The sequence below is a fragment of the Balaenoptera borealis genome (genome assembly GCF_965194805.1).
Source record: "Balaenoptera borealis genome assembly, chromosome: 9".
Taxonomy (NCBI): Eukaryota; Metazoa; Chordata; class Mammalia; order Artiodactyla; family Balaenopteridae; genus Balaenoptera; species Balaenoptera borealis.
In genome coordinates, this window is record NC_138873.1 from 90,771,482 (window position 1) to 90,797,582 (window position 26,101).

Genomic DNA, 26,101 nt, shown 5'->3' on the forward strand with positions numbered 1-26,101 from the left:
TTAGCACAGGCTTTAAAACTGCTTTTGCAGCTAACTGCCAGAGGGCGGCAGCCTTTCTATGTTCCCCACCCTGGTAACTAGGGAAAAGCCCTTGCGGCCTGTGGTGTTTCTCGGTTATAAATTAGAGTGGAGTGTGCCCGGACAAACCCACACAAGCTGATGTCTCCTTACTTTCGTTGGATTTTTAAATTTAATTTTTATTTTTTATTGGAGTAATTTTCCACTGTGTACGTGGACCACTTCTTCTTTGTGCATTCCTCGGTTGATGGACATTTTCATTGCTTCCAAGTGTTGGCTATGGTAAATATTGTTGGAGTGCAGGATTGCCAGCCTGTGACTTTTGGATTCTCATTTTCTCAGGTGATAGGCCCAGCAGTGGGTGTGATTGATTGACTGGTAGCACCGTGTTTCCCTTTTCAAAGCACCTTCTTTGTGTTTTCATTAGTGGCTCTTACCACGTCCCCCTTAGAATCGAGGGTACGCATTTCTCCACAATCGCTTCAGCATTTATTGTTTACAGCATTGATGCTAATGGCCCTTCTGGCTGCTGTGAGCTGATAGGTTTTTGTAATTTGGGTTTGCATGTCTTTGAACATTCGTAAAACTCATCATTTTTCTCCGCCGTTTTCTTTTCCGTTAAAAAAAGGAAACAATTGGCAGTACAATATAACTCTTGAAATTGTCTTCTTTGAAGGTTGCCCTCTTTTGAATTATTTGGTCGATTTTCCACCCCAGCGTTTTTTTAGAGAGCAGGTGTCATTTCCCGAACTGCAAGTTTGGTGAATATTTAGTGACCTTTAGCAATGGGTTTAAAGCTGCTGTTGTGGGAAGCGGCCTCTAGGAGGCAGCATTTCCCCATTCCCAAATCTGGGGAGTAGGGCAGCAGAGCCTTTCTGGAAGTCGTGTTCCTAGGTTGTAAATTACATTGGAATGTGCGTGGCGAAACCCCCACAAGTTTATGTGTCATTATTTCTTCTTGGTTTTTAAAAGTGTTTTAATTGGGGTAAAGCTTAGAATATTGTTTGTCCTAGGTGTACACAATCTGGTTCATTTGTACATTATATATGTCTATTCAAGTACAGATCCTCTTCCCATGTAAAATGTTACAGAGGGTTCCGCAGACTTCCCTTGCTATATGGTTGGTCTTCTTGAGATATGTATATCATATGTGTTTGTATACGTATAGTAACACTAATCTTAATTTATCCATTCCCCCCACCTGTCGTTTTAGATGAGCATAGTTTGTTTTCTAAATCTGTGAGTGTCTTTCTCTGTGGAAATATGTTCATTTGTGTCAGTTATTAGATAACGCCTATAAGTGCTATCATAGAACACAGGTCTTTTGCTTTCCAACTTACCTCATCTTTCGTGATTATCTCCAGACTCATTTGTGGTGCCTCAAAGAGCAATGGTTCATTGTCTTCCATGGCTCATATTCCATTGTGTACATGGACCACTTCTTCTTTATCCATTTACCTGTTGTTGGACATTTTGATTGCTTCACTGTCTTGGCTATTGTGAATAAGGCTGCACTGCAGCTTTTGCGGCCTGTGTCTTCTCGATTGTCTTCTCAGGTGAGAGGTCCAATGGTGCGCCTGCTGGATTGAATAGTACCTCCATTTTTACTTTTAAACGCAGCTCCTTTCTGTTCTCATTATTGGCTGTTACCCCTTTACGTCTCACCAGCAGGCAGAGGGTACACAGTTCTCTAAAACCCCTTCAGCATTTATTGTTTGTAGACTTTTTGCTGATGGTCAGTCGACTGGTGTAAGTTGAAACTTTTTGTAGATTAGATTGCATGCGTCTAACACTCCCTGAGGTTGAGCTTTTATCCATTTTCCTTTTTTTTAAAAAGAGTGTGAGTAAAACTTAACTCTTCCTAATCTCTTCTTGAAACATTTGCCTGTTTTGAATTTTTTGCCCATTCCCTACTTCAGCACAAATATTTAGGGCAAGTGTCCTTTACAGCCCTGAGTCCTTGTGAATGTTAAGTGACCATTGGCTGTGACTTTAAAGCTGCTCTTGCAGGATACGGCCACAAGGTGGCAGCATTTCTCCTTTACCAAATTTGGTTACTAGGGAAACAGAGCCTTAATGGAAGTGGTGTTCTAGGTTGTATATTAGAATGGAATGTGCCAGGAAAAAGCCCTTTAACTTTATGTCTCATTACTTCTTGTTCATATTTGTAATTTACTTTTTATTTTTTATCCCAGCAAATTTGATTACAATGGTTTGTTTGTTCTACAACGGTGTGCAAGATGTGGTTCTTTCACACATATACGTGTATCTATTCTTCCTCGCATCCTTTGCCAATGTAGGTTATGACACAATGTTGAGCAGTCTTCTCCTGGTCTTCCGTACGTCTTTGGTGGTTATATATTTCACATGGTTTGTATATCTCTGTTAACCCCAATATGGTAATGTATCCAATCCTCATCCCTTTCTATTTGGTGAACCATAAGTTTTTTAATGAATCTGTGATTGCCTTTCTCTGTGGAAATATCTTCATTGGTATCAATTTTTAAGTAACTCCTGAAAGTGATATGATAGGATATGTGCCTTTTGCTTTCTCACTTACTACACTTGGCGTGATTACGTCTAGACTCATCTATGGTGCTGCAAATGGCATTGTTTCATTTTTTTCACTAGGGAATATTCCATCTGTAAATGGAGGAGTTCTTCTTTGCCCACCCATCTGTTGGTGGTCTTTTTGGTGACTTCCATATCTTGGCTATTGTAATACTGGGCAATGCAGATTTGCCTGCCTGTGTCTTTCCAATTCTCTCTTCTTAGATTATAGGTGGAGGAGTGGGCCTGCTGGATCATATGGTAGCTCAATGTTGACCTTTTTAAGGCACCTCCATTCTGTTCTCATTCGTGGCCCTTTCCAACTTACGTCCCCCTTGAAGTTGAGGGTATGCATTTCTCCACAACACCTTCAGCATTTATTGTTTGTAGTTTTCTTGCTCATGGTTATTCTGACAAGTGTGAGCTGATACCTCTTTGTGGTTGAATTCGCATGTGCCTCATAATCCGTTGAAATTGAGCTTTAAGGCATGTCCTTTTTATTTTTCAAGCAGTGATTACCCCTTAGTTCTTCAAAGTGTTCTCTTAAAGTACGTGTCACCTTTTGAAATGTTTTGGCCGTTACCTCCCTGAAGACATTTTGAGGGCAGGTTTCATTTACAGTTCTGCAGTACTTGTTCCTATGAAATGACCATTAGCACAGGCTTTAAAACTGCTTTTGCAGCTAACTGCCAGAGGGCGGCAGCCTTTCTATGTTCCCCACCCTGGTAACTAGGGAAAAGCCCTTGCGGCCTGTGGTGTTTCTCGGTTATAAATTAGAGTGGAGTGTGCCCGGACAAACCCACACAAGCTGATGTCTCCTTACTTTCGTTGGATTTTTAAATTTAATTTTTATTTTTTATTGGAGTAATTTTCCACTGTGTACGTGGACCACTTCTTCTTTGTGCATTCCTCGGTTGATGGACATTTTCATTGCTTCCAAGTGTTGGCTATGGTAAATATTGTTGGAGTGCAGGATTGCCAGCCTGTGACTTTTGGATTCTCATTTTCTCAGGTGATAGGCCCAGCAGTGGGTGTGATTGATTGACTGGTAGCACCGTGTTTCCCTTTTCAAAGCACCTTCTTTGTGTTTTCATTAGTGGCTCTTACCACGTCCCCCTTAGAATCGAGGGTACGCATTTCTCCACAATCGCTTCAGCATTTATTGTTTACAGCATTGATGCTAATGGCCCTTCTGGCTGCTGTGAGCTGATAGGTTTTTGTAATTTGGGTTTGCATGTCTTTGAACATTCGTAAAACTCATCATTTTTCTCCGCCGTTTTCTTTTCCGTTAAAAAAAGGAAACAATTGGCAGTACAATATAACTCTTGAAATTGTCTTCTTTGAAGGTTGCCCTCTTTTGAATTATTTGGTCGATTTTCCACCCCAGCGTTTTTTTAGAGAGCAGGTGTCATTTCCCGAACTGCAAGTTTGGTGAATATTTAGTGACCTTTAGCAATGGGTTTAAAGCTGCTGTTGTGGGAAGCGGCCTCTAGGAGGCAGCATTTCCCCATTCCCAAATCTGGGGAGTAGGGCAGCAGAGCCTTTCTGGAAGTCGTGTTCCTAGGTTGTAAATTACATTGGAATGTGCGTGGCGAAACCCCCACAAGTTTATGTGTCATTATTTCTTCTTGGTTTTTAAAAGTGTTTTAATTGGGGTAAAGCTTAGAATATTGTTTGTCCTAGGTGTACACAATCTGGTTCATTTGTACATTATATATGTCTATTCAAGTACAGATCCTCTTCCCATGTAAAATGTTACAGAGGGTTCCGCAGACTTCCCTTGCTATATGGTTGGTCTTTTTGAGATATGTATATCATATGTGTTTGTATACATATAGTAACACTAACCTTAATTTATCCATTCCCCCCACCGGTCGTTTTAGATGAGCATAGTTTGTTTTCTAAATCTGTGAGTGTCTTTCTCTGTGGAAATATGTTCATTTGTGTCAGTTATTAGATAACGCCTATAAGTGCTATCATAGAACACAGGTCTTTTGCTTTCCAACTTACCTCATCTTTCGTGATTATCTCCAGACTCATTTGTGGTGCCTCAAAGAGCAATGGTTCATTGTCTTCCATGGCTCATATTCCATTGTGTACATGGACCACTTCTTCTTTATCCATTTACCTGTTGTTGGACATTTTGATTGCTTCACTGTCTTGGCTATTGTGAATAAGGCTGCACTGCAGCTTTTGCGGCCTGTGTCTTCTCGATTCTTGTCTTCTCAGGTGAGAGGTCCAATGGTGCGCCTGCTGGATTGAATAGTACCTCCATTTTTACTTTTAAACACAGCTCCTTTCTGTTCTCATTATTGGCTGTTACCCCTTTACGTCTCACCAGCAGGCAGAGGGTACACAGTTCTCTAAAACCCCTTCAGCATTTATTGTTTGTAGACTTTTTGCTGATGGTCAGTCGACTGGTGTAAGTTGAAACTTTTTGTAGATTAGATTGCATGCGTCTAACACTCCCTGAGGTTGAGCTTTTATCCATTTTCCTTTTTTTTAAAAAGAGTGTGAGTAAAACTTAACTCTTCCTAATCTCTTCTTGAAACATTTGCCTGTTTTGAATTTTTTGCCCATTCCCTACTTCAGCACAAATATTTAGGGCAAGTGTCCTTTACAGCCCTGAGTCCTTGTGAATGTTAAGTGACCATTGGCTGTGACTTTAAAGCTGCTCTTGCAGGATACGGCCACAAGGTGGCAGCATTTCTCCTTTACCAAATTTGGTTACTAGGGAAACAGAGCCTTAATGGAAGTGGTGTTCTAGGTTGTATATTAGAATGGAATGTGCCAGGAAAAAGCCCTTTAACTTTATGTCTCATTACTTCTTGTTCATATTTGTAATTTACTTTTTATTTTTTATCCCAGCAAATTTGATTACAATGGTTTGTTTGTTCTACAACGGTGTGCAAGATGTGGTTCTTTCACACATATACGTGTATCTATTCTTCCTCGCATCCTTTGCCAATGTAGGTTATGACACAATGTTGAGCAGTCTTCTCCTGGTCTTCCGTACGTCTTTGGTGGTTATATATTTCACATGGTTTGTATATCTCTGTTAACCCCAATATGGTAATGTATCCAATCCTCATCCCTTTCTATTTGGTGAACCATAAGTTTTTTAATGAATCTGTGATTGCCTTTCTCTGTGGAAATATCTTCATTGGTATCAATTTTTAAGTAACTCCTGAAAGTGATATGATAGGATATGTGCCTTTTGCTTTCTCACTTACTACACGTGGCGTGATTACGTCTAGACTCATCTATGGTGCTGCAAATGGCATTGTTTCATTTTTTTCACTAGCGAATATTCCATCTGTAAATGGAGGAGTTCTTCTTTGCCCACCCATCTGTTGGTGGTCTTTTTGGTTACTTCCATATCTTGGCTATTGTAATACTGGGCAATGCAGATTTGCCTGCCTGTGTCTTTCCAATTCTCTCTTCTTAGATTATAGGTGGAGGAGTGGGCCTGCTGGATCATATGGTAGCTCAATGTTGACCTTTTTAAGGCACCTCCATTCTGTTCTCATTCGTGGCCCTTTCCAACTTACGTCCCCCTTGAAGTTGAGGGTATGCATTTCTCCACAACACCTTCAGCATTTATTGTTTGTAGTTTTCTTGCTCATGGTTATTCTGACAAGTGTGAGCTGATACCTCTTTGTGGTTGAATTCGCATGTGCCTCATAATCCGTTGAAATTGAGCTTTAAGGCATGTCCTTTTTATTTTTCAAGCAGTGATTACCCCTTAGTTCTTCAAAGTGTTCTCTTAAAGTACGTGTCACCTTTTGAAATGTTTTGGCCGTTACCTCCCTGAAGACATTTTGAGGGCAGGTTTCATTTACAGTTCTGCAGTACTTGTTCCTATGAAATGACCATTAGCACAGGCTTTAAAACTGCTTTTGCAGCTAACTGCCAGAGGGCGGCAGCCTTTCTATGTTCCCCACCCTGGTAACTAGGGAAAAGCCCTTGCGGCCTGTGGTGTTTCTCGGTTATAAATTAGAGTGGAGTGTGCCCGGACAAACCCACACAAGCTGATGTCTCCTTACTTTCGTTGGATTTTTAAATTTAATTTTTATTTTTTATTGGAGTAATTTTCCACTGTGTACGTGGACCACTTCTTCTTTGTGCATTCCTCGGTTGATGGACATTTTCATTGCTTCCAAGTGTTGGCTATGGTAAATATTGTTGGAGTGCAGGATTGCCAGCCTGTGACTTTTGGATTCTCATTTTCTCAGGTGATAGGCCCAGCAGTGGGTGTGATTGATTGACTGGTAGCACCGTGTTTCCCTTTTCAAAGCACCTTCTTTGTGTTTTCATTAGTGGCTCTTACCACGTCCCCCTTAGAATCGAGGGTACGCATTTCTCCACAATCGCTTCAGCATTTATTGTTTACAGCATTGATGCTAATGGCCCTTCTGGCTGCTGTGAGCTGATAGGTTTTTGTAATTTGGGTTTGCATGTCTTTGAACATTCGTAAAACTCATCATTTTTCTCCGCCGTTTTCTTTTCCGTTAAAAAAAGGAAACAATTGGCAGTACAATATAACTCTTGAAATTGTCTTCTTTGAAGGTTGCCCTCTTTTGAATTATTTGGTCGATTTTCCACCCCAGCGTTTTTTTAGAGAGCAGGTGTCATTTCCCGAACTGCAAGTTTGGTGAATATTTAGTGACCTTTAGCAATGGGTTTAAAGCTGCTGTTGTGGGAAGCGGCCTCTAGGAGGCAGCATTTCTCCATTCCCAAATCTGGGGAGTAGGGCAGCAGAGCCTTTCTGGAAGTCGTGTTCCTAGGTTGTAAATTACATTGGAATGTGCGTGGCGAAACCCCCACAAGTTTATGTGTCATTATTTCTTCTTGGTTTTTAAAAGTGTTTTAATTGGGGTAAAGCTTAGAATATTGTTTGTCCTAGGTGTACACAATCTGGTTCATTTGTACATTATATATGTCTATTCAAGTACAGATCCTCTTCCCATGTAAAATGTTACAGAGGGTTCCGCAGACTTCCCTTGCTATATGGTTGGTCTTTTTGAGATATGTATATCATATGTGTTTGTATACATATAGTAACACTAATCTTAATTTATCCATTCCCCCCACCGGTCGTTTTAGATGAGCATAGTTTGTTTTCTAAATCTGTGAGTGTCTTTCTCTGTGGAAATATGTTCATTTGTGTCAGTTATTAGATAACGCCTATAAGTGCTATCATAGAACACAGGTCTTTTGCTTTCCAACTTACCTCATCTTTCGTGATTATCTCCAGACTCATTTGTGGTGCCTCAAAGAGCAATGGTTCATTGTCTTCCATGGCTCATATTCCATTGTGTACATGGACCACTTCTTCTTTATCCATTTACCTGTTGTTGGACATTTTGATTGCTTCACTGTCTTGGCTATTGTGAATAAGGCTGCACTGCAGCTTTTGCGGCCTGTGTCTTCTCGATTCTTGTCTTCTCAGGTGAGAGGTCCAATGGTGCGCCTGCTGGATTGAATAGTACCTCCATTTTTACTTTTAAACACAGCTCCTTTCTGTTCTCATTATTGGCTGTTACCCCTTTACGTCTCACCAGCAGGCAGAGGGTACACAGTTCTCTAAAACCCCTTCAGCATTTATTGTTTGTAGACTTTTTGCTGATGGTCAGTCGACTGGTGTAAGTTGAAACTTTTTGTAGATTAGATTGCATGCGTCTAACACTCCCTGAGGTTGAGCTTTTATCCATTTTCCTTTTTTTTAAAAAGAGTGTGAGTAAAACTTAACTCTTCCTAATCTCTTCTTGAAACATTTGCCTGTTTTGAATTTTTTGCCCATTCCCTACTTCAGCACAAATATTTAGGGCAAGTGTCCTTTACAGCCCTGAGTCCTTGTGAATGTTAAGTGACCATTGGCTGTGACTTTAAAGCTGCTCTTGCAGGATACGGCCACAAGGTGGCAGCATTTCTCCTTTACCAAATTTGGTTACTAGGGAAACAGAGCCTTAATGGAAGTGGTGTTCTAGGTTGTATATTAGAATGGAATGTGCCAGGAAAAAGCCCTTTAACTTTATGTCTCATTACTTCTTGTTCATATTTGTAATTTACTTTTTATTTTTTATCCCAGCAAATTTGATTACAATGGTTTGTTTGTTCTAGGTGTGCAAGATGTGGTTCTTTCACACATATACGTGTATCTATTCTTCCTCGCATCCTTTGCCAATGTAGGTTATGACACAATGTTGAGCAGTCTTCTCCTGGTCTTCCGTACGTCTTTGGTGGTTATATATTTCACATGGTTTGTATATCTCTGTTAACCCCAATATGGTAATGTATCCAATCCTCATCCCTTTCTATTTGGTGAACCATAAGTTTTTTAATGAATCTGTGATTGCCTTTCTCTGTGGAAATATCTTCATTGGTATCAATTTTTAAGTAACTCCTGAAAGTGATATGATAGGATATGTGCCTTTTGCTTTCTCACTTACTACACGTGGCGTGATTACGTCTAGACTCATCTATGGTGCTGCAAATGGCATTGTTTCATTTTTTTCACTAGCGAATATTCCATCTGTACATGGAGGAGTTCTTCTTTGCCCACCCATCTGTTGGTGGTCTTTTTGGTTACTTCCATATCTTGGCTATTGTAATACTGGGCAATGCAGATTTGCCTGCCTGTGTCTTTCCAATTCTCTCTTCTTAGATTATAGGTGGAGGAGTGGGCCTGCTGGATCATATGGTAGCTCAATGTTGACCTTTTTAAGGCACCTCCATTCTGTTCTCATTCGTGGCCCTTTCCAACTTACGTCCCCCTTGAAGTTGAGGGTATGCATTTCTCCACAACACCTTCAGCATTTAGTGTTTGTAGTTTTCTTGCTCATGGTTATTCTGACAAGTGTGAGCTGATACCTCTTTGTGGTTGAATTCGCATGTGCCTCATAATCCGTTGAAATTGAGCTTTAAGGCATGTCCTTTTTATTTTTCAAGCAGTGATTACCCCTTAGTTCTTCAAAGTGTTCTCTTAAAGTACGTGTCACCTTTTGAAATGTTTTGGCCGTTACCTCCCTGAAGACATTTTGAGGGCAGGTTTCATTTACAGTTCTGCAGTACTTGTTCCTATGAAATGACCATTAGCACAGGCTTTAAAACTGCTTTTGCAGCTAACTGCCAGAGGGCGGCAGCCTTTCTATGTTCCCCACCCTGGTAACTAGGGAAAAGCCCTTGCGGCCTGTGGTGTTTCTCGGTTATAAATTAGAGTGGAGTGTGCCCGGACAAACCCACACAAGCTGATGTCTCCTTACTTTCGTTGGATTTTTAAATTTAATTTTTATTTTTTATTGGAGTAATTTTCCACTGTGTACGTGGACCACTTCTTCTTTGTGCATTCCTCGGTTGATGGACATTTTCATTGCTTCCAAGTGTTGGCTATGGTAAATATTGTTGGAGTGCAGGATTGCCAGCCTGTGACTTTTGGATTCTCATTTTCTCAGGTGATAGGCCCAGCAGTGGGTGTGATTGATTGACTGGTAGCACCGTGTTTCCCTTTTCAAAGCACCTTCTTTGTGTTTTCATTAGTGGCTCTTACCACGTCCCCCTTAGAATCGAGGGTACGCATTTCTCCACAATCGCTTCAGCATTTATTGTTTACAGCATTGATGCTAATGGCCCTTCTGGCTGCTGTGAGCTGATAGGTTTTTGTAATTTGGGTTTGCATGTCTTTGAACATTCGTAAAACTCATCATTTTTCTCCGCCGTTTTCTTTTCCGTTAAAAAAAGGAAACAATTGGCAGTACAATATAACTCTTGAAATTGTCTTCTTTGAAGGTTGCCCTCTTTTGAATTATTTGGTCGATTTTCCACCCCAGCGTTTTTTTAGAGAGCAGGTGTCATTTCCCGAACTGCAAGTTTGGTGAATATTTAGTGACCTTTAGCAATGGGTTTAAAGCTGCTGTTGTGGGAAGCGGCCTCTAGGAGGCAGCATTTCCCCATTCCCAAATCTGGGGAGTAGGGCAGCAGAGCCTTTCTGGAAGTCGTGTTCCTAGGTTGTAAATTACATTGGAATGTGCGTGGCGAAACCCCCACAAGTTTATGTGTCATTATTTCTTCTTGGTTTTTAAAAGTGTTTTAATTGGGGTAAAGCTTAGAATATTGTTTGTCCTAGGTGTACACAATCTGGTTCATTTGTACATTATATATGTCTATTCAAGTACAGATCCTCTTCCCATGTAAAATGTTACAGAGGGTTCCGCAGACTTCCCTTGCTATATGGTTGGTCTTCTTGAGATATGTATATCATATGTGTTTGTATACGTATAGTAACACTAATCTTAATTTATCCATTCCCCCCACCTGTCGTTTTAGATGAGCATAGTTTGTTTTCTAAATCTGTGAGTGTCTTTCTCTGTGGAAATATGTTCATTTGTGTCAGTTATTAGATAACGCCTATAAGTGCTATCATAGAACACAGGTCTTTTGCTTTCCAACTTACCTCATCTTTCGTGATTATCTCCAGACTCATTTGTGGTGCCTCAAAGAGCAATGGTTCATTGTCTTCCATGGCTCATATTCCATTGTGTACATGGACCACTTCTTCTTTATCCATTTACCTGTTGTTGGACATTTTGATTGCTTCACTGTCTTGGCTATTGTGAATAAGGCTGCACTGCAGCTTTTGCGGCCTGTGTCTTCTCGATTGTCTTCTCAGGTGAGAGGTCCAATGGTGCGCCTGCTGGATTGAATAGTACCTCCATTTTTACTTTTAAACGCAGCTCCTTTCTGTTCTCATTATTGGCTGTTACCCCTTTACGTCTCACCAGCAGGCAGAGGGTACACAGTTCTCTAAAACCCCTTCAGCATTTATTGTTTGTAGACTTTTTGCTGATGGTCAGTCGACTGGTGTAAGTTGAAACTTTTTGTAGATTAGATTGCATGCGTCTAACACTCCCTGAGGTTGAGCTTTTATCCATTTTCCTTTTTTTTAAAAAGAGTGTGAGTAAAACTTAACTCTTCCTAATCTCTTCTTGAAACATTTGCCTGTTTTGAATTTTTTGCCCATTCCCTACTTCAGCACAAATATTTAGGGCAAGTGTCCTTTACAGCCCTGAGTCCTTGTGAATGTTAAGTGACCATTGGCTGTGACTTTAAAGCTGCTCTTGCAGGATACGGCCACAAGGTGGCAGCATTTCTCCTTTACCAAATTTGGTTACTAGGGAAACAGAGCCTTAATGGAAGTGGTGTTCTAGGTTGTATATTAGAATGGAATGTGCCAGGAAAAAGCCCTTTAACTTTATGTCTCATTACTTCTTGTTCATATTTGTAATTTACTTTTTATTTTTTATCCCAGCAAATTTGATTACAATGGTTTGTTTGTTCTACAACGGTGTGCAAGATGTGGTTCTTTCACACATATACGTGTATCTATTCTTCCTCGCATCCTTTGCCAATGTAGGTTATGACACAATGTTGAGCAGTCTTCTCCTGGTCTTCCGTACGTCTTTGGTGGTTATATATTTCACATGGTTTGTATATCTCTGTTAACCCCAATATGGTAATGTATCCAATCCTCATCCCTTTCTATTTGGTGAACCATAAGTTTTTTAATGAATCTGTGATTGCCTTTCTCTGTGGAAATATCTTCATTGGTATCAATTTTTAAGTAACTCCTGAAAGTGATATGATAGGATATGTGCCTTTTGCTTTCTCACTTACTACACTTGGCGTGATTACGTCTAGACTCATCTATGGTGCTGCAAATGGCATTGTTTCATTTTTTTCACTAGGGAATATTCCATCTGTAAATGGAGGAGTTCTTCTTTGCCCACCCATCTGTTGGTGGTCTTTTTGGTGACTTCCATATCTTGGCTATTGTAATACTGGGCAATGCAGATTTGCCTGCCTGTGTCTTTCCAATTCTCTCTTCTTAGATTATAGGTGGAGGAGTGGGCCTGCTGGATCATATGGTAGCTCAATGTTGACCTTTTTAAGGCACCTCCATTCTGTTCTCATTCGTGGCCCTTTCCAACTTACGTCCCCCTTGAAGTTGAGGGTATGCATTTCTCCACAACACCTTCAGCATTTATTGTTTGTAGTTTTCTTGCTCATGGTTATTCTGACAAGTGTGAGCTGATACCTCTTTGTGGTTGAATTCGCATGTGCCTCATAATCCGTTGAAATTGAGCTTTAAGGCATGTCCTTTTTATTTTTCAAGCAGTGATTACCCCTTAGTTCTTCAAAGTGTTCTCTTAAAGTACGTGTCACCTTTTGAAATGTTTTGGCCGTTACCTCCCTGAAGACATTTTGAGGGCAGGTTTCATTTACAGTTCTGCAGTACTTGTTCCTATGAAATGACCATTAGCACAGGCTTTAAAACTGCTTTTGCAGCTAACTGCCAGAGGGCGGCAGCCTTTCTATGTTCCCCACCCTGGTAACTAGGGAAAAGCCCTTGCGGCCTGTGGTGTTTCTCGGTTATAAATTAGAGTGGAGTGTGCCCGGACAAACCCACACAAGCTGATGTCTCCTTACTTTCGTTGGATTTTTAAATTTAATTTTTATTTTTTATTGGAGTAATTTTCCACTGTGTACGTGGACCACTTCTTCTTTGTGCATTCCTCGGTTGATGGACATTTTCATTGCTTCCAAGTGTTGGCTATGGTAAATATTGTTGGAGTGCAGGATTGCCAGCCTGTGACTTTTGGATTCTCATTTTCTCAGGTGATAGGCCCAGCAGTGGGTGTGATTGATTGACTGGTAGCACCGTGTTTCCCTTTTCAAAGCACCTTCTTTGTGTTTTCATTAGTGGCTCTTACCACGTCCCCCTTAGAATCGAGGGTACGCATTTCTCCACAATCGCTTCAGCATTTATTGTTTACAGCATTGATGCTAATGGCCCTTCTGGCTGCTGTGAGCTGATAGGTTTTTGTAATTTGGGTTTGCATGTCTTTGAACATTCGTAAAACTCATCATTTTTCTCCGCCGTTTTCTTTTCCGTTAAAAAAAGGAAACAATTGGCAGTACAATATAACTCTTGAAATTGTCTTCTTTGAAGGTTGCCCTCTTTTGAATTATTTGGTCGATTTTCCACCCCAGCGTTTTTTTAGAGAGCAGGTGTCATTTCCCGAACTGCAAGTTTGGTGAATATTTAGTGACCTTTAGCAATGGGTTTAAAGCTGCTGTTGTGGGAAGCGGCCTCTAGGAGGCAGCATTTCCCCATTCCCAAATCTGGGGAGTAGGGCAGCAGAGCCTTTCTGGAAGTCGTGTTCCTAGGTTGTAAATTACATTGGAATGTGCGTGGCGAAACCCCCACAAGTTTATGTGTCATTATTTCTTCTTGGTTTTTAAAAGTGTTTTAATTGGGGTAAAGCTTAGAATATTGTTTGTCCTAGGTGTACACAATCTGGTTCATTTGTACATTATATATGTCTATTCAAGTACAGATCCTCTTCCCATGTAAAATGTTACAGAGGGTTCCGCAGACTTCCCTTGCTATATGGTTGGTCTTTTTGAGATATGTATATCATATGTGTTTGTATACATATAGTAACACTAACCTTAATTTATCCATTCCCCCCACCGGTCGTTTTAGATGAGCATAGTTTGTTTTCTAAATCTGTGAGTGTCTTTCTCTGTGGAAATATGTTCATTTGTGTCAGTTATTAGATAACGCCTATAAGTGCTATCATAGAACACAGGTCTTTTGCTTTCCAACTTACCTCATCTTTCGTGATTATCTCCAGACTCATTTGTGGTGCCTCAAAGAGCAATGGTTCATTGTCTTCCATGGCTCATATTCCATTGTGTACATGGACCACTTCTTCTTTATCCATTTACCTGTTGTTGGACATTTTGATTGCTTCACTGTCTTGGCTATTGTGAATAAGGCTGCACTGCAGCTTTTGCGGCCTGTGTCTTCTCGATTCTTGTCTTCTCAGGTGAGAGGTCCAATGGTGCGCCTGCTGGATTGAATAGTACCTCCATTTTTACTTTTAAACACAGCTCCTTTCTGTTCTCATTATTGGCTGTTACCCCTTTACGTCTCACCAGCAGGCAGAGGGTACACAGTTCTCTAAAACCCCTTCAGCATTTATTGTTTGTAGACTTTTTGCTGATGGTCAGTCGACTGGTGTAAGTTGAAACTTTTTGTAGATTAGATTGCATGCGTCTAACACTCCCTGAGGTTGAGCTTTTATCCATTTTCCTTTTTTTTAAAAAGAGTGTGAGTAAAACTTAACTCTTCCTAATCTCTTCTTGAAACATTTGCCTGTTTTGAATTTTTTGCCCATTCCCTACTTCAGCACAAATATTTAGGGCAAGTGTCCTTTACAGCCCTGAGTCCTTGTGAATGTTAAGTGACCATTGGCTGTGACTTTAAAGCTGCTCTTGCAGGATACGGCCACAAGGTGGCAGCATTTCTCCTTTACCAAATTTGGTTACTAGGGAAACAGAGCCTTAATGGAAGTGGTGTTCTAGGTTGTATATTAGAATGGAATGTGCCAGGAAAAAGCCCTTTAACTTTATGTCTCATTACTTCTTGTTCATATTTGTAATTTACTTTTTATTTTTTATCCCAGCAAATTTGATTACAATGGTTTGTTTGTTCTACAACGGTGTGCAAGATGTGGTTCTTTCACACATATACGTGTATCTATTCTTCCTCGCATCCTTTGCCAATGTAGGTTATGACACAATGTTGAGCAGTCTTCTCCTGGTCTTCCGTACGTCTTTGGTGGTTATATATTTCACATGGTTTGTATATCTCTGTTAACCCCAATATGGTAATGTATCCAATCCTCATCCCTTTCTATTTGGTGAACCATAAGTTTTTTAATGAATCTGTGATTGCCTTTCTCTGTGGAAATATCTTCATTGGTATCAATTTTTAAGTAACTCCTGAAAGTGATATGATAGGATATGTGCCTTTTGCTTTCTCACTTACTACACGTGGCGTGATTACGTCTAGACTCATCTATGGTGCTGCAAATGGCATTGTTTCATTTTTTTCACTAGCGAATATTCCATCTGTAAATGGAGGAGTTCTTCTTTGCCCACCCATCTGTTGGTGGTCTTTTTGGTTACTTCCATATCTTGGCTATTGTAATACTGGGCAATGCAGATTTGCCTGCCTGTGTCTTTCCAATTCTCTCTTCTTAGATTATAGGTGGAGGAGTGGGCCTGCTGGATCATATGGTAGCTCAATGTTGACCTTTTTAAGGCACCTCCATTCTGTTCTCATTCGTGGCCCTTTCCAACTTACGTCCCCCTTGAAGTTGAGGGTATGCATTTCTCCACAACACCTTCAGCATTTATTGTTTGTAGTTTTCTTGCTCATGGTTATTCTGACAAGTGTGAGCTGATACCTCTTTGTGGTTGAATTCGCATGTGCCTCATAATCCGTTGAAATTGAGCTTTAAGGCATGTCCTTTTTATTTTTCAAGCAGTGATTACCCCTTAGTTCTTCAAAGTGTTCTCTTAAAGTACGTGTCACCTTTTGAAATGTTTTGGCCGTTACCTCCCTGAAGACATTTTGAGGGCAGGTTTCATTTACAGTTCTGCAGTACTTGTTCCTATGAAATGACCATTAGCACAGGCTTTAAAACTGCTTTTGCAGGTAACTGCTAGAGGGCGGCAGCCTTTCTATGTTCCCCACCCTGGTAACTAGGGAAAAGCCCTGGCGGCCTGTGGTGTTTCTCGGTTATAAATTAGAGTGGAGTGTGCCCGGACAAACCCACACAAGCTGATGTCTCCTTACTTTTGTTGGATTTTTAAATTTAATTTTTATTTTTTATTGGAGTAATTTTCCACTGTGTACGTGGACCACTTCTTCTTTGTGCATTCCTCGGTTGATGGACATTTTCATTGCTTCCAAGTGTTGGCTATGGTAAATATTGTTGGAGTGCAGGATTGCCAGCCTGTGACTTTTGGATTCTCATTTTCTCAGGTGATAGGCCCAGCAGTGGGTGTGATTGATTGACTGGTAGCACCGTGTTTCCCTTTTCAAAGCACCTTCTTTGTGTTTTCATTAGTGGCTCTTACCACGTCCCCCTTAGAATCGAGGGTACGCATTTCTCCACAATCGCTTCAGCATTTATTGTTTACAGCATTGATGCTAATGGCCCTTCTGGCTGCTGTGAGCTGATAGGTTTTTGTAATTTGGGTTTGCATGTCTTTGAACATTCGTAAAACTCATCATTTTTCTCCGCCGTTTTCTTTTCCGTTAAAAAAAGGAAACAATTGGCAGTACGATATAACTCTTGAAATTGTCTTCTTTGAAGGTTGCCCTCTTTTGAGTTATTTGGTCGATTTTCCACCCCAGCGTTTTTTTAGAGAGCAGGTGTCATTTCCCGAACTGCAAGTTTGGTGAATATTTAGTGACCTTTAGCAATGGGTTTAAAGCTGCTGTTGTGGGAAGCGGCCTCTAGGAGGCAGCATTTCCCCATTCCCAAATCTGGGGAGTAGGGCAGCAGAGCCTTTCTGGAAGTCGTGTTCCTAGGTTGTAAATTACATTGGAATGTGCGTGGCGAAACCCCCACAAGTTTATGTGTCATTATTTCTTCTTGGTTTTTAAAAGTGTTTTAATTGGGGTAAAGCTTAGAATATTGTTTGTCCTAGGTGTACACAATCTGGTTCATTTGTACATTATATATGTCTATTCAAGTACAGATCCTCTTCCCATGTAAAATGTTACAGAGGGTTCCGCAGACTTCCCTTGCTATATGGTTGGTCTTTTTGAGATATGTATATCATATGTGTTTGTATACATATAGTAACACTAATCTTAATTTATCCATTCCCCCCACCGGTCGTTTTAGATGAGCATAGTTTGTTTTCTAAATCTGTGAGTGTCTTTCTCTGTGGAAATATGTTCATTTGTGTCAGTTATTAGATAACGCCTATAAGTGCTATCATAGAACACAGGTCTTTTGCTTTCCAACTTACCTCATCTTTCGTGATTATCTCCAGACTCATTTGTGGTGCCTCAAAGAGCAATGGTTCATTGTCTTCCATGGCTCATATTCCATTGTGTACACGGACCACTTCTTCTTTATCCATTTACCTGTTGTTGGACATTTTGATTGCTTCACTGTCTTGGCTATTGTGAATAAGGCTGCACTGCAGCTTTTGCGGCCTGTGTCTTCTCGATTCTTGTCTTCTCAGGTGAGAGGTCCAATGGTGCGCCTGCTGGATTGAATAGTACCTCCATTTTTACTTTTAAACACAGCTCCTTTCTGTTCTCATTATTGGCTGTTACCCCTTTACGTCTCACCAGCAGGCAGAGGGTACACAGTTCTCTAAAACCCCTTCAGCATTTATTGTTTGTAGACTTTTTGCTGATGGTCAGTCGACTGGTGTAAGTTGAAACTTTTTGTAGATTAGATTGCATGCGTCTAACACTCCCTGAGGTTGAGCTTTTATCCATTTTCCTTTTTTTTAAAAAGAGTGTGAGTAAAACTTAACTCTTCCTAATCTCTTCTTGAAACATTTGCCTGTTTTGAATTTTTTGCCCATTCCCTACTTCAGCACAAATATTTAGGGCAAGTGTCCTTTACAGCCCTGAGTCCTTGTGAATGTTAAGTGACCATTGGCTGTGACTTTAAAGCTGCTCTTGCAGGATACGGCCACAAGGTGGCAGCATTTCTCCTTTACCAAATTTGGTTACTAGGGAAACAGAGCCTTAATGGAAGTGGTGTTCTAGGTTGTATATTAGAATGGAATGTGCCAGGAAAAAGCCCTTTAACTTTATGTCTCATTACTTCTTGTTCATATTTGTAATTTACTTTTTATTTTTTATCCCAGCAAATTTGATTACAATGGTTTGTTTGTTCTAGGTGTGCAAGATGTGGTTCTTTCACACATATACGTGTATCTATTCTTCCTCGCATCCTTTGCCAATGTAGGTTATGACACAATGTTGAGCAGTCTTCTCCTGGTCTTCCGTACGTCTTTGGTGGTTATATATTTCACATGGTTTGTATATCTCTGTTAACCCCAATATGGTAATGTATCCAATCCTCATCCCTTTCTATTTGGTGAACCATAAGTTTTTTAATGAATCTGTGATTGCCTTTCTCTGTGGAAATATCTTCATTGGTATCAATTTTTAAGTAACTCCTGAAAGTGATATGATAGGATATGTGCCTTTTGCTTTCTCACTTACTACACGTGGCGTGATTACGTCTAGACTCATCTATGGTGCTGCAAATGGCATTGTTTCTTTTTTTTCACTAGCGAATATTCCATCTGTAAATGGAGGAGTTCTTCTTTGCCCACCCATCTGTTGGTGGTCTTTTTGGTGACTTCCATATCTTGGCTATTGTAATACTGGGCAATGCAGATTTGCCTGCCTGTGTCTTTCCAATTCTCTCTTCTTAGATTATAGGTGGAGGAGTGGGCCTGCTGGATCATATGGTAGCTCAATGTTGACCTTTTTAAGGCACCTCCATTCTGTTCTCATTCGTGGCCCTTTCCAACTTACGTCCCCCTTGAAGTTGAGGGTATGCATTTCTCCACAACACCTTCAGCATTTATTGTTTGTAGTTTTCTTGCTCATGGTTATTCTGACAAGTGTGAGCTGATACCTCTTTGTGGTTGAATTCGCATGTGCCTCATAATCCGTTGAAATTGAGCTTTAAGGCATGTCCTTTTTATTTTTCAAGCAGTGATTACCCCTTAGTTCTTCAAAGTGTTCTCTTAAAGTACGTGTCACCTTTTGAAATGTTTTGGCCGTTACCTCCCTGAAGACATTTTGAGGGCAGGTTTCATTTACAGTTCTGCAGTACTTGTTCCTATGAAATGACCATTAGCACAGGCTTTAAAACTGCTTTTGCAGGTAACTGCCAGAGGGCGGCAGCCTTTCTATGTTCCCCACCCTGGTAACTAGGGAAAAGCCCTTGCGGCCTGTGGTGTTTCTCGGTTATAAATTAGAGTGGAGTGTGCCCGGACAAACCCACACAAGCTGATGTCTCCTTACTTTCGTTGGATTTTTAAATTTAATTTTTATTTTTTATTGGAGTAATTTTCCACTGTGTACGTGGACCACTTCTTCTTTGTGCATTCCTCGGTTGATGGACATTTTCATTGCTTCCAAGTGTTGGCTATGGTAAATATTGTTGGAGTGCAGGATTGCCAGCCTGTGACTTTTGGATTCTCATTTTCTCAGGTGATAGGCCCAGCAGTGGGTGTGATTGATTGACTGGTAGCACCGTGTTTCCCTTTTCAAAGCACCTTCTTTGTGTTTTCATTAGTGGCTCTTACCACGTCCCCCTTAGAATCGAGGGTACGCATTTCTCCACAATCGCTTCAGCATTTATTGTTTACAGCATTGATGCTAATGGCCCTTCTGGCTGCTGTGAGCTGATAGGTTTTTGTAATTTGGGTTTGCATGTCTTTGAACATTCGTAAAACTCATCATTTTTCTCCGCCGTTTTCTTTTCCGTTAAAAAAAGGAAACAATTGGCAGTACAATATAACTCTTGAAATTGTCTTCTTTGAAGGTTGCCCTCTTTTGAATTATTTGGTCGATTTTCCACCCCAGCGTTTTTTTAGAGAGCAGGTGTCATTTCCCGAACTGCAAGTTTGGTGAATATTTAGTGACCTTTAGCAATGGGTTTAAAGCTGCTGTTGTGGGAAGCGGCCTCTAGGAGGCAGCATTTCCCCATTCCCAAATCTGGGGAGTAGGGCAGCAGAGCCTTTCTGGAAGTCGTGTTCCTAGGTTGTAAATTACATTGGAATGTGCGTGGCGAAACCCCCACAAGTTTATGTGTCATTATTTCTTCTTGGTTTTTAAAAGTGTTTTAATTGGGGTAAAGCTTAGAATATTGTTTGTCCTAGGTGTACACAATCTGGTTCATTTGTACATTATATATGTCTATTCAAGTACAGATCCTCTTCCCATGTAAAATGTTACAGAGGGTTCCGCAGACTTCCCTTGCTATATGGTTGGTCTTTTTGAGATATGTATATCATATGTGTTTGTATACATATAGTAACACTAATCTTAATTTATCCATTCCCCCCACCGGTCGTTTTAGATGAGCATAGTTTGTTTTCTAAATCTGTGAGTGTCTTTCTCTGTGGAAATATGTTCATTTGTGTCAGTTATTAGATAACGCCTATAAGTGCTATCATAGAACACAGGTCTTTTGCTTTCCAACTTACCTCATCTTTCGTGATTATCTCCAGACTCATTTGTGGTGCCTCAAAGAGCAATGGTTCATTGTCTTCCATGGCTCATATTCCATTGTGTACATGGACCACTTCTTCTTTATCCATTTACCTGTTGTTGGACATTTTGATTGCTTCACTGTCTTGGCTATTGTGAATAAGGCTGCACTGCAGCTTTTGCGGCCTGTGTCTTCTCGATTCTTGTCTTCTCAGGTGAGAGGTCCAATGGTGCGCCTGCTGGATTGAATAGTACCTCCATTTTTACTTTTAAACACAGCTCCTTTCTGTTCTCATTATTGGCTGTTACCCCTTTACGTCTCACCAGCAGGCAGAGGGTACACAGTTCTCTAAAACCCCTTCAGCATTTATTGTTTGTAGACTTTTTGCTGATGGTCAGTCGACTGGTGTAAGTTGAAACTTTTTGTAGATTAGATTGCATGCGTCTAACACTCCCTGAGGTTGAGCTTTTATCCATTTTCCTTTTTTTTAAAAAGAGTGTGAGTAAAACTTAACTCTTCCTAATCTCTTCTTGAAACATTTGCCTGTTTTGAATTTTTTGCCCATTCCCTACTTCAGCACAAATATTTAGGGCAAGTGTCCTTTACAGCCCTGAGTCCTTGTGAATGTTAAGTGACCATTGGCTGTGACTTTAAAGCTGCTCTTGCAGGATACGGCCACAAGGTGGCAGCATTTCTCCTTTACCAAATTTGGTTACTAGGGAAACAGAGCCTTAATGGAAGTGGTGTTCTAGGTTGTATATTAGAATGGAATGTGCCAGGAAAAAGCCCTTTAACTTTATGTCTCATTACTTCTTGTTCATATTTGTAATTTACTTTTTATTTTTTATCCCAGCAAATTTGATTACAATGGTTTGTTTGTTCTAGGTGTGCAAGATGTGGTTCTTTCACACATATACGTGTATCTATTCTTCCTCGCATCCTTTGCCAATGTAGGTTATGACACAATGTTGAGCAGTCTTCTCCTGGTCTTCCGTACGTCTTTGGTGGTTATATATTTCACATGGTTTGTATATCTCTGTTAACCCCAATATGGTAATGTATCCAATCCTCATCCCTTTCTATTTGGTGAACCATAAGTTTTTTAATGAATCTGTGATTGCCTTTCTCTGTGGAAATATCTTCATTGGTATCAATTTTTAAGTAACTCCTGAAAGTGATATGATAGGATATGTGCCTTTTGCTTTCTCACTTACTACACGTGGCGTGATTACGTCTAGACTCATCTATGGTGCTGCAAATGGCATTGTTTCATTTTTTTCACTAGCGAATATTCCATCTGTAAATGGAGGAGTTCTTCTTTGCCCACCCATCTGTTGGTGGTCTTTTTGGTTACTTCCATATCTTGGCTCTTGTAATACTGGGCAATGCAGATTTGCCTGCCTGTGTCTTTCCAATTCTCTCTTCTTAGATTATAGGTGGAGGAGTGGGCCTGCTGGATCATATGGTAGCTCAATGTTGACCTTTTTAAGGCACCTCCATTCTGTTCTCATTCGTGGCCCTTTCCAACTTACGTCCCCCTTGAAGTTGAGGGTATGCATTTCTCCACAACACCTTCAGCATTTATTGTTTGTAGTTTTCTTGCTCATGGTTATTCTGACAAGTGTGAGCTGATACCTCTTTGTGGTTGAATTCGCATGTGCCTCATAATCCGTTGAAATTGAGCTTTAAGGCATGTCCTTTTTATTTTTCAAGCAGTGATTACCCCTTAGTTCTTCAAAGTGTTCTCTTAAAGTACGTGTCACCTTTTGAAATGTTTTGGCCGTTACCTCCCTGAAGACATTTTGAGGGCAGGTTTCATTTACAGTTCTGCAGTACTTGTTCCTATGAAATGACCATTAGCACAGGCTTTAAAACTGCTTTTGCAGGTAACTGCCAGAGGGCGGCAGCCTTTCTATGTTCCCCACCCTGGTAACTAGGGAAAAGCCCTTGCGGCCTGTGGTGTTTCTCGGTTATAAATTAGAGTGGAGTGTGCCCGGACAAACCCACACAAGCTGATGTCTCCTTACTTTCGTTGGATTTTTAAATTTAATTTTTATTTTTTATTGGAGTAATTTTCCACTGTGTACGTGGACCACTTCTTCTTTGTGCATTCCTCGGTTGATGGACATTTTCATTGCTTCCAAGTGTTGGCTATGGTAAATATTGTTGGAGTGCAGGATTGCCAGCCTGTGACTTTTGGATTCTCATTTTCTCAGGTGATAGGCCCAGCAGTGGGTGTGATTGATTGACTGGTAGCACCGTGTTTCCCTTTTCAAAGCACCTTCTTTGTGTTTTCATTAGTGGCTCTTACCACGTCCCCCTTAGAATCGAGGGTACGCATTTCTCCACAATCGCTTCAGCATTTATTGTTTACAGCATTGATGCTAATGGCCCTTCTGGCTGCTGTGAGCTGATAGGTTTTTGTAATTTGGGTTTGCATGTCTTTGAACATTCGTAAAACTCATCATTTTTCTCCGCCGTTTTCTTTTCCGTTAAAAAAAGGAAACAATTGGCAGTACAATATAACTCTTGAAATTGTCTTCTTTGAAGGTTGCCCTCTTTTGAATTATTTGGTCGATTTTCCACCCCAGCGTTTTTTTAGAGAGCAGGTGTCATTTCCCGAACTGCAAGTTTGGTGAATATTTAGTGACCTTTAGCAATGGGTTTAAAGCTGCTGTTGTGGGAAGCGGCCTCTAGGAGGCAGCATTTCCCCATTCCCAAATCTGGGGAGTAGGGCAGCAGAGCCTTTCTGGAAGTCGTGTTCCTAGGTTGTAAATTACATTGGAATGTGCGTGGCGAAACCCCCACAAGTTTATGTGTCATTATTTCTTCTTGGTTTTTAAAAGTGTTTTAATTGGGGTAAAGCTTAGAATATTGTTTGTCCTAGGTGTACACAATCTGGTTCATTTGTACATTATATATGTCTATTCAAGTACAGATCCTCTTCCCATGTAAAATGTTACAGAGGGTTCCGCAGACTTCCCTTGCTATATGGTTGGTCTTTTTGAGATATGTATATCATATGTGTTTGTATACATATAGTAACACTAATCTTAATTTATCCATTCCCCCCACCGGTCGTTTTAGATGAGCATAGTTTGTTTTCTAAATCTGTGAGTGTCTTTCTCTGTGGAAATATGTTCATTTGTGTCAGTTATTAGATAACGCCTATAAGTGCTATCATAGAACACAGGTCTTTTGCTTTCCAACTTACCTCATCTTTCGTGATTATCTCCAGACTCATTTGTGGTGCCTCAAAGAGCAATGGTTCATTGTCTTCCATGGCTCATATTCCATTGTGTACATGGACCACTTCTTCTTTATCCATTTACCTGTTGTTGGACATTTTGATTGCTTCACTGTCTTGGCTATTGTGAATAAGGCTGCACTGCAGCTTTTGCGGCCTGTGTCTTCTCGATTCTTGTCTTCTCAGGTGAGAGGTCCAATGGTGCGCCTGCTGGATTGAATAGTACCTCCATTTTTACTTTTAAACACAGCTCCTTTCTGTTCTCATTATTGGCTGTTACCCCTTTACGTCTCACCAGCAGGCAGAGGGTACACAGTTCTCTAAAACCCCTTCAGCATTTATTGTTTGTAGACTTTTTGCTGATGGTCAGTCGACTGGTGTAAGTTGAAACTTTTTGTAGATTAGATTGCATGCGTCTAACACTCCCTGAGGTTGAGCTTTTATCCATTTTCCTTTTTTTTAAAAAGAGTGTGAGTAAAACTTAACTCTTCCTAATCTCTTCTTGAAACATTTGCCTGTTTTGAATTTTTTGCCCATTCCCTACTTCAGCACAAATATTTAGGGCAAGTGTCCTTTACAGCCCTGAGTCCTTGTGAATGTTAAGTGACCATTGGCTGTGACTTTAAAGCTGCTCTTGCAGGATACGGCCACAAGGTGGCAGCATTTCTCCTTTACCAAATTTGGTTACTAGGGAAACAGAGCCTTAATGGAAGTGGTGTTCTAGGTTGTATATTAGAATGGAATGTGCCAGGAAAAAGCCCTTTAACTTTATGTCTCATTACTTCTTGTTCATATTTGTAATTTACTTTTTATTTTTTATCCCAGCAAATTTGATTACAATGGTTTGTTTGTTCTAGGTGTGCAAGATGTGGTTCTTTCACACATATACGTGTATCTATTCTTCCTCGCATCCTTTGCCAATGTAGGTTATGACACAATGTTGAGCAGTCTTCTCCTGGTCTTCCGTACGTCTTTGGTGGTTATATATTTCACATGGTTTGTATATCTCTGTTAACCCCAATATGGTAATGTATCCAATCCTCATCCCTTTCTATTTGGTGAACCATAAGTTTTTTAATGAATCTGTGATTGCCTTTCTCTGTGGAAATATCTTCATTGGTATCAATTTTTAAGTAACTCCTGAAAGTGATATGATAGGATATGTGCCTTTTGCTTTCTCACTTACTACACTTGGCGTGATTACGTCTAGACTCATCTATGGTGCTGCAAATGGCATTGTTTCATTTTTTTCACTAGCGAATATTCCATCTGTAAATGGAGGAGTTCTTCTTTGCCCACCCATCTGTTGGTGGTCTTTTTGGTGACTTCCATATCTTGGCTATTGTAATACTGGGCAATGCAGATTTGCCTGCCTGTGTCTTTCCAATTCTCTCTTCTTAGATTATAGGTGGAGGAGTGGGCCTGCTGGATCATATGGTAGCTCAATGTTGACCTTTTTAAGGCACCTCCATTCTGTTCTCATTCGTGGCCCTTTCCAACTTACGTCCCCCTTGAAGTTGAGGGTATGCATTTCTCCACAACACCTTCAGCATTTATTGTTTGTAGTTTTCTTGCTCATGGTTATTCTGACAAGTGTGAGCTGATACCTCTTTGTGGTTGAATTCGCATGTGCCTCATAATCCGTTGAAATTGAGCTTTAAGGCATGTCCTTTTTATTTTTCAAGCAGTGATTACCCCTTAGTTCTTCAAAGTGTTCTCTTAAAGTACGTGTCACCTTTTGAAATGTTTTGGCCGTTACCTCCCTGAAGACATTTTGAGGGCAGGTTTCATTTACAGTTCTGCAGTACTTGTTCCTATGAAATGACCATTAGCACAGGCTTTAAAACTGCTTTTGCAGCTAACTGCCAGAGGGCGGCAGCCTTTCTATGTTCCCCACCCTGGTAACTAGGGAAAAGCCCTTGCGGCCTGTGGTGTTTCTCGGTTATAAATTAGAGTGGAGTGTGCCCGGACAAACCCACACAAGCTGATGTCTCCTTACTTTCGTTGGATTTTTAAATTTAATTTTTATTTTTTATTGGAGTAATTTTCCACTGTGTACGTGGACCACTTCTTCTTTGTGCATTCCTCGGTTGATGGACATTTTCATTGCTTCCAAGTGTTGGCTATGGTAAATATTGTTGGAGTGCAGGATTGCCAGCCTGTGACT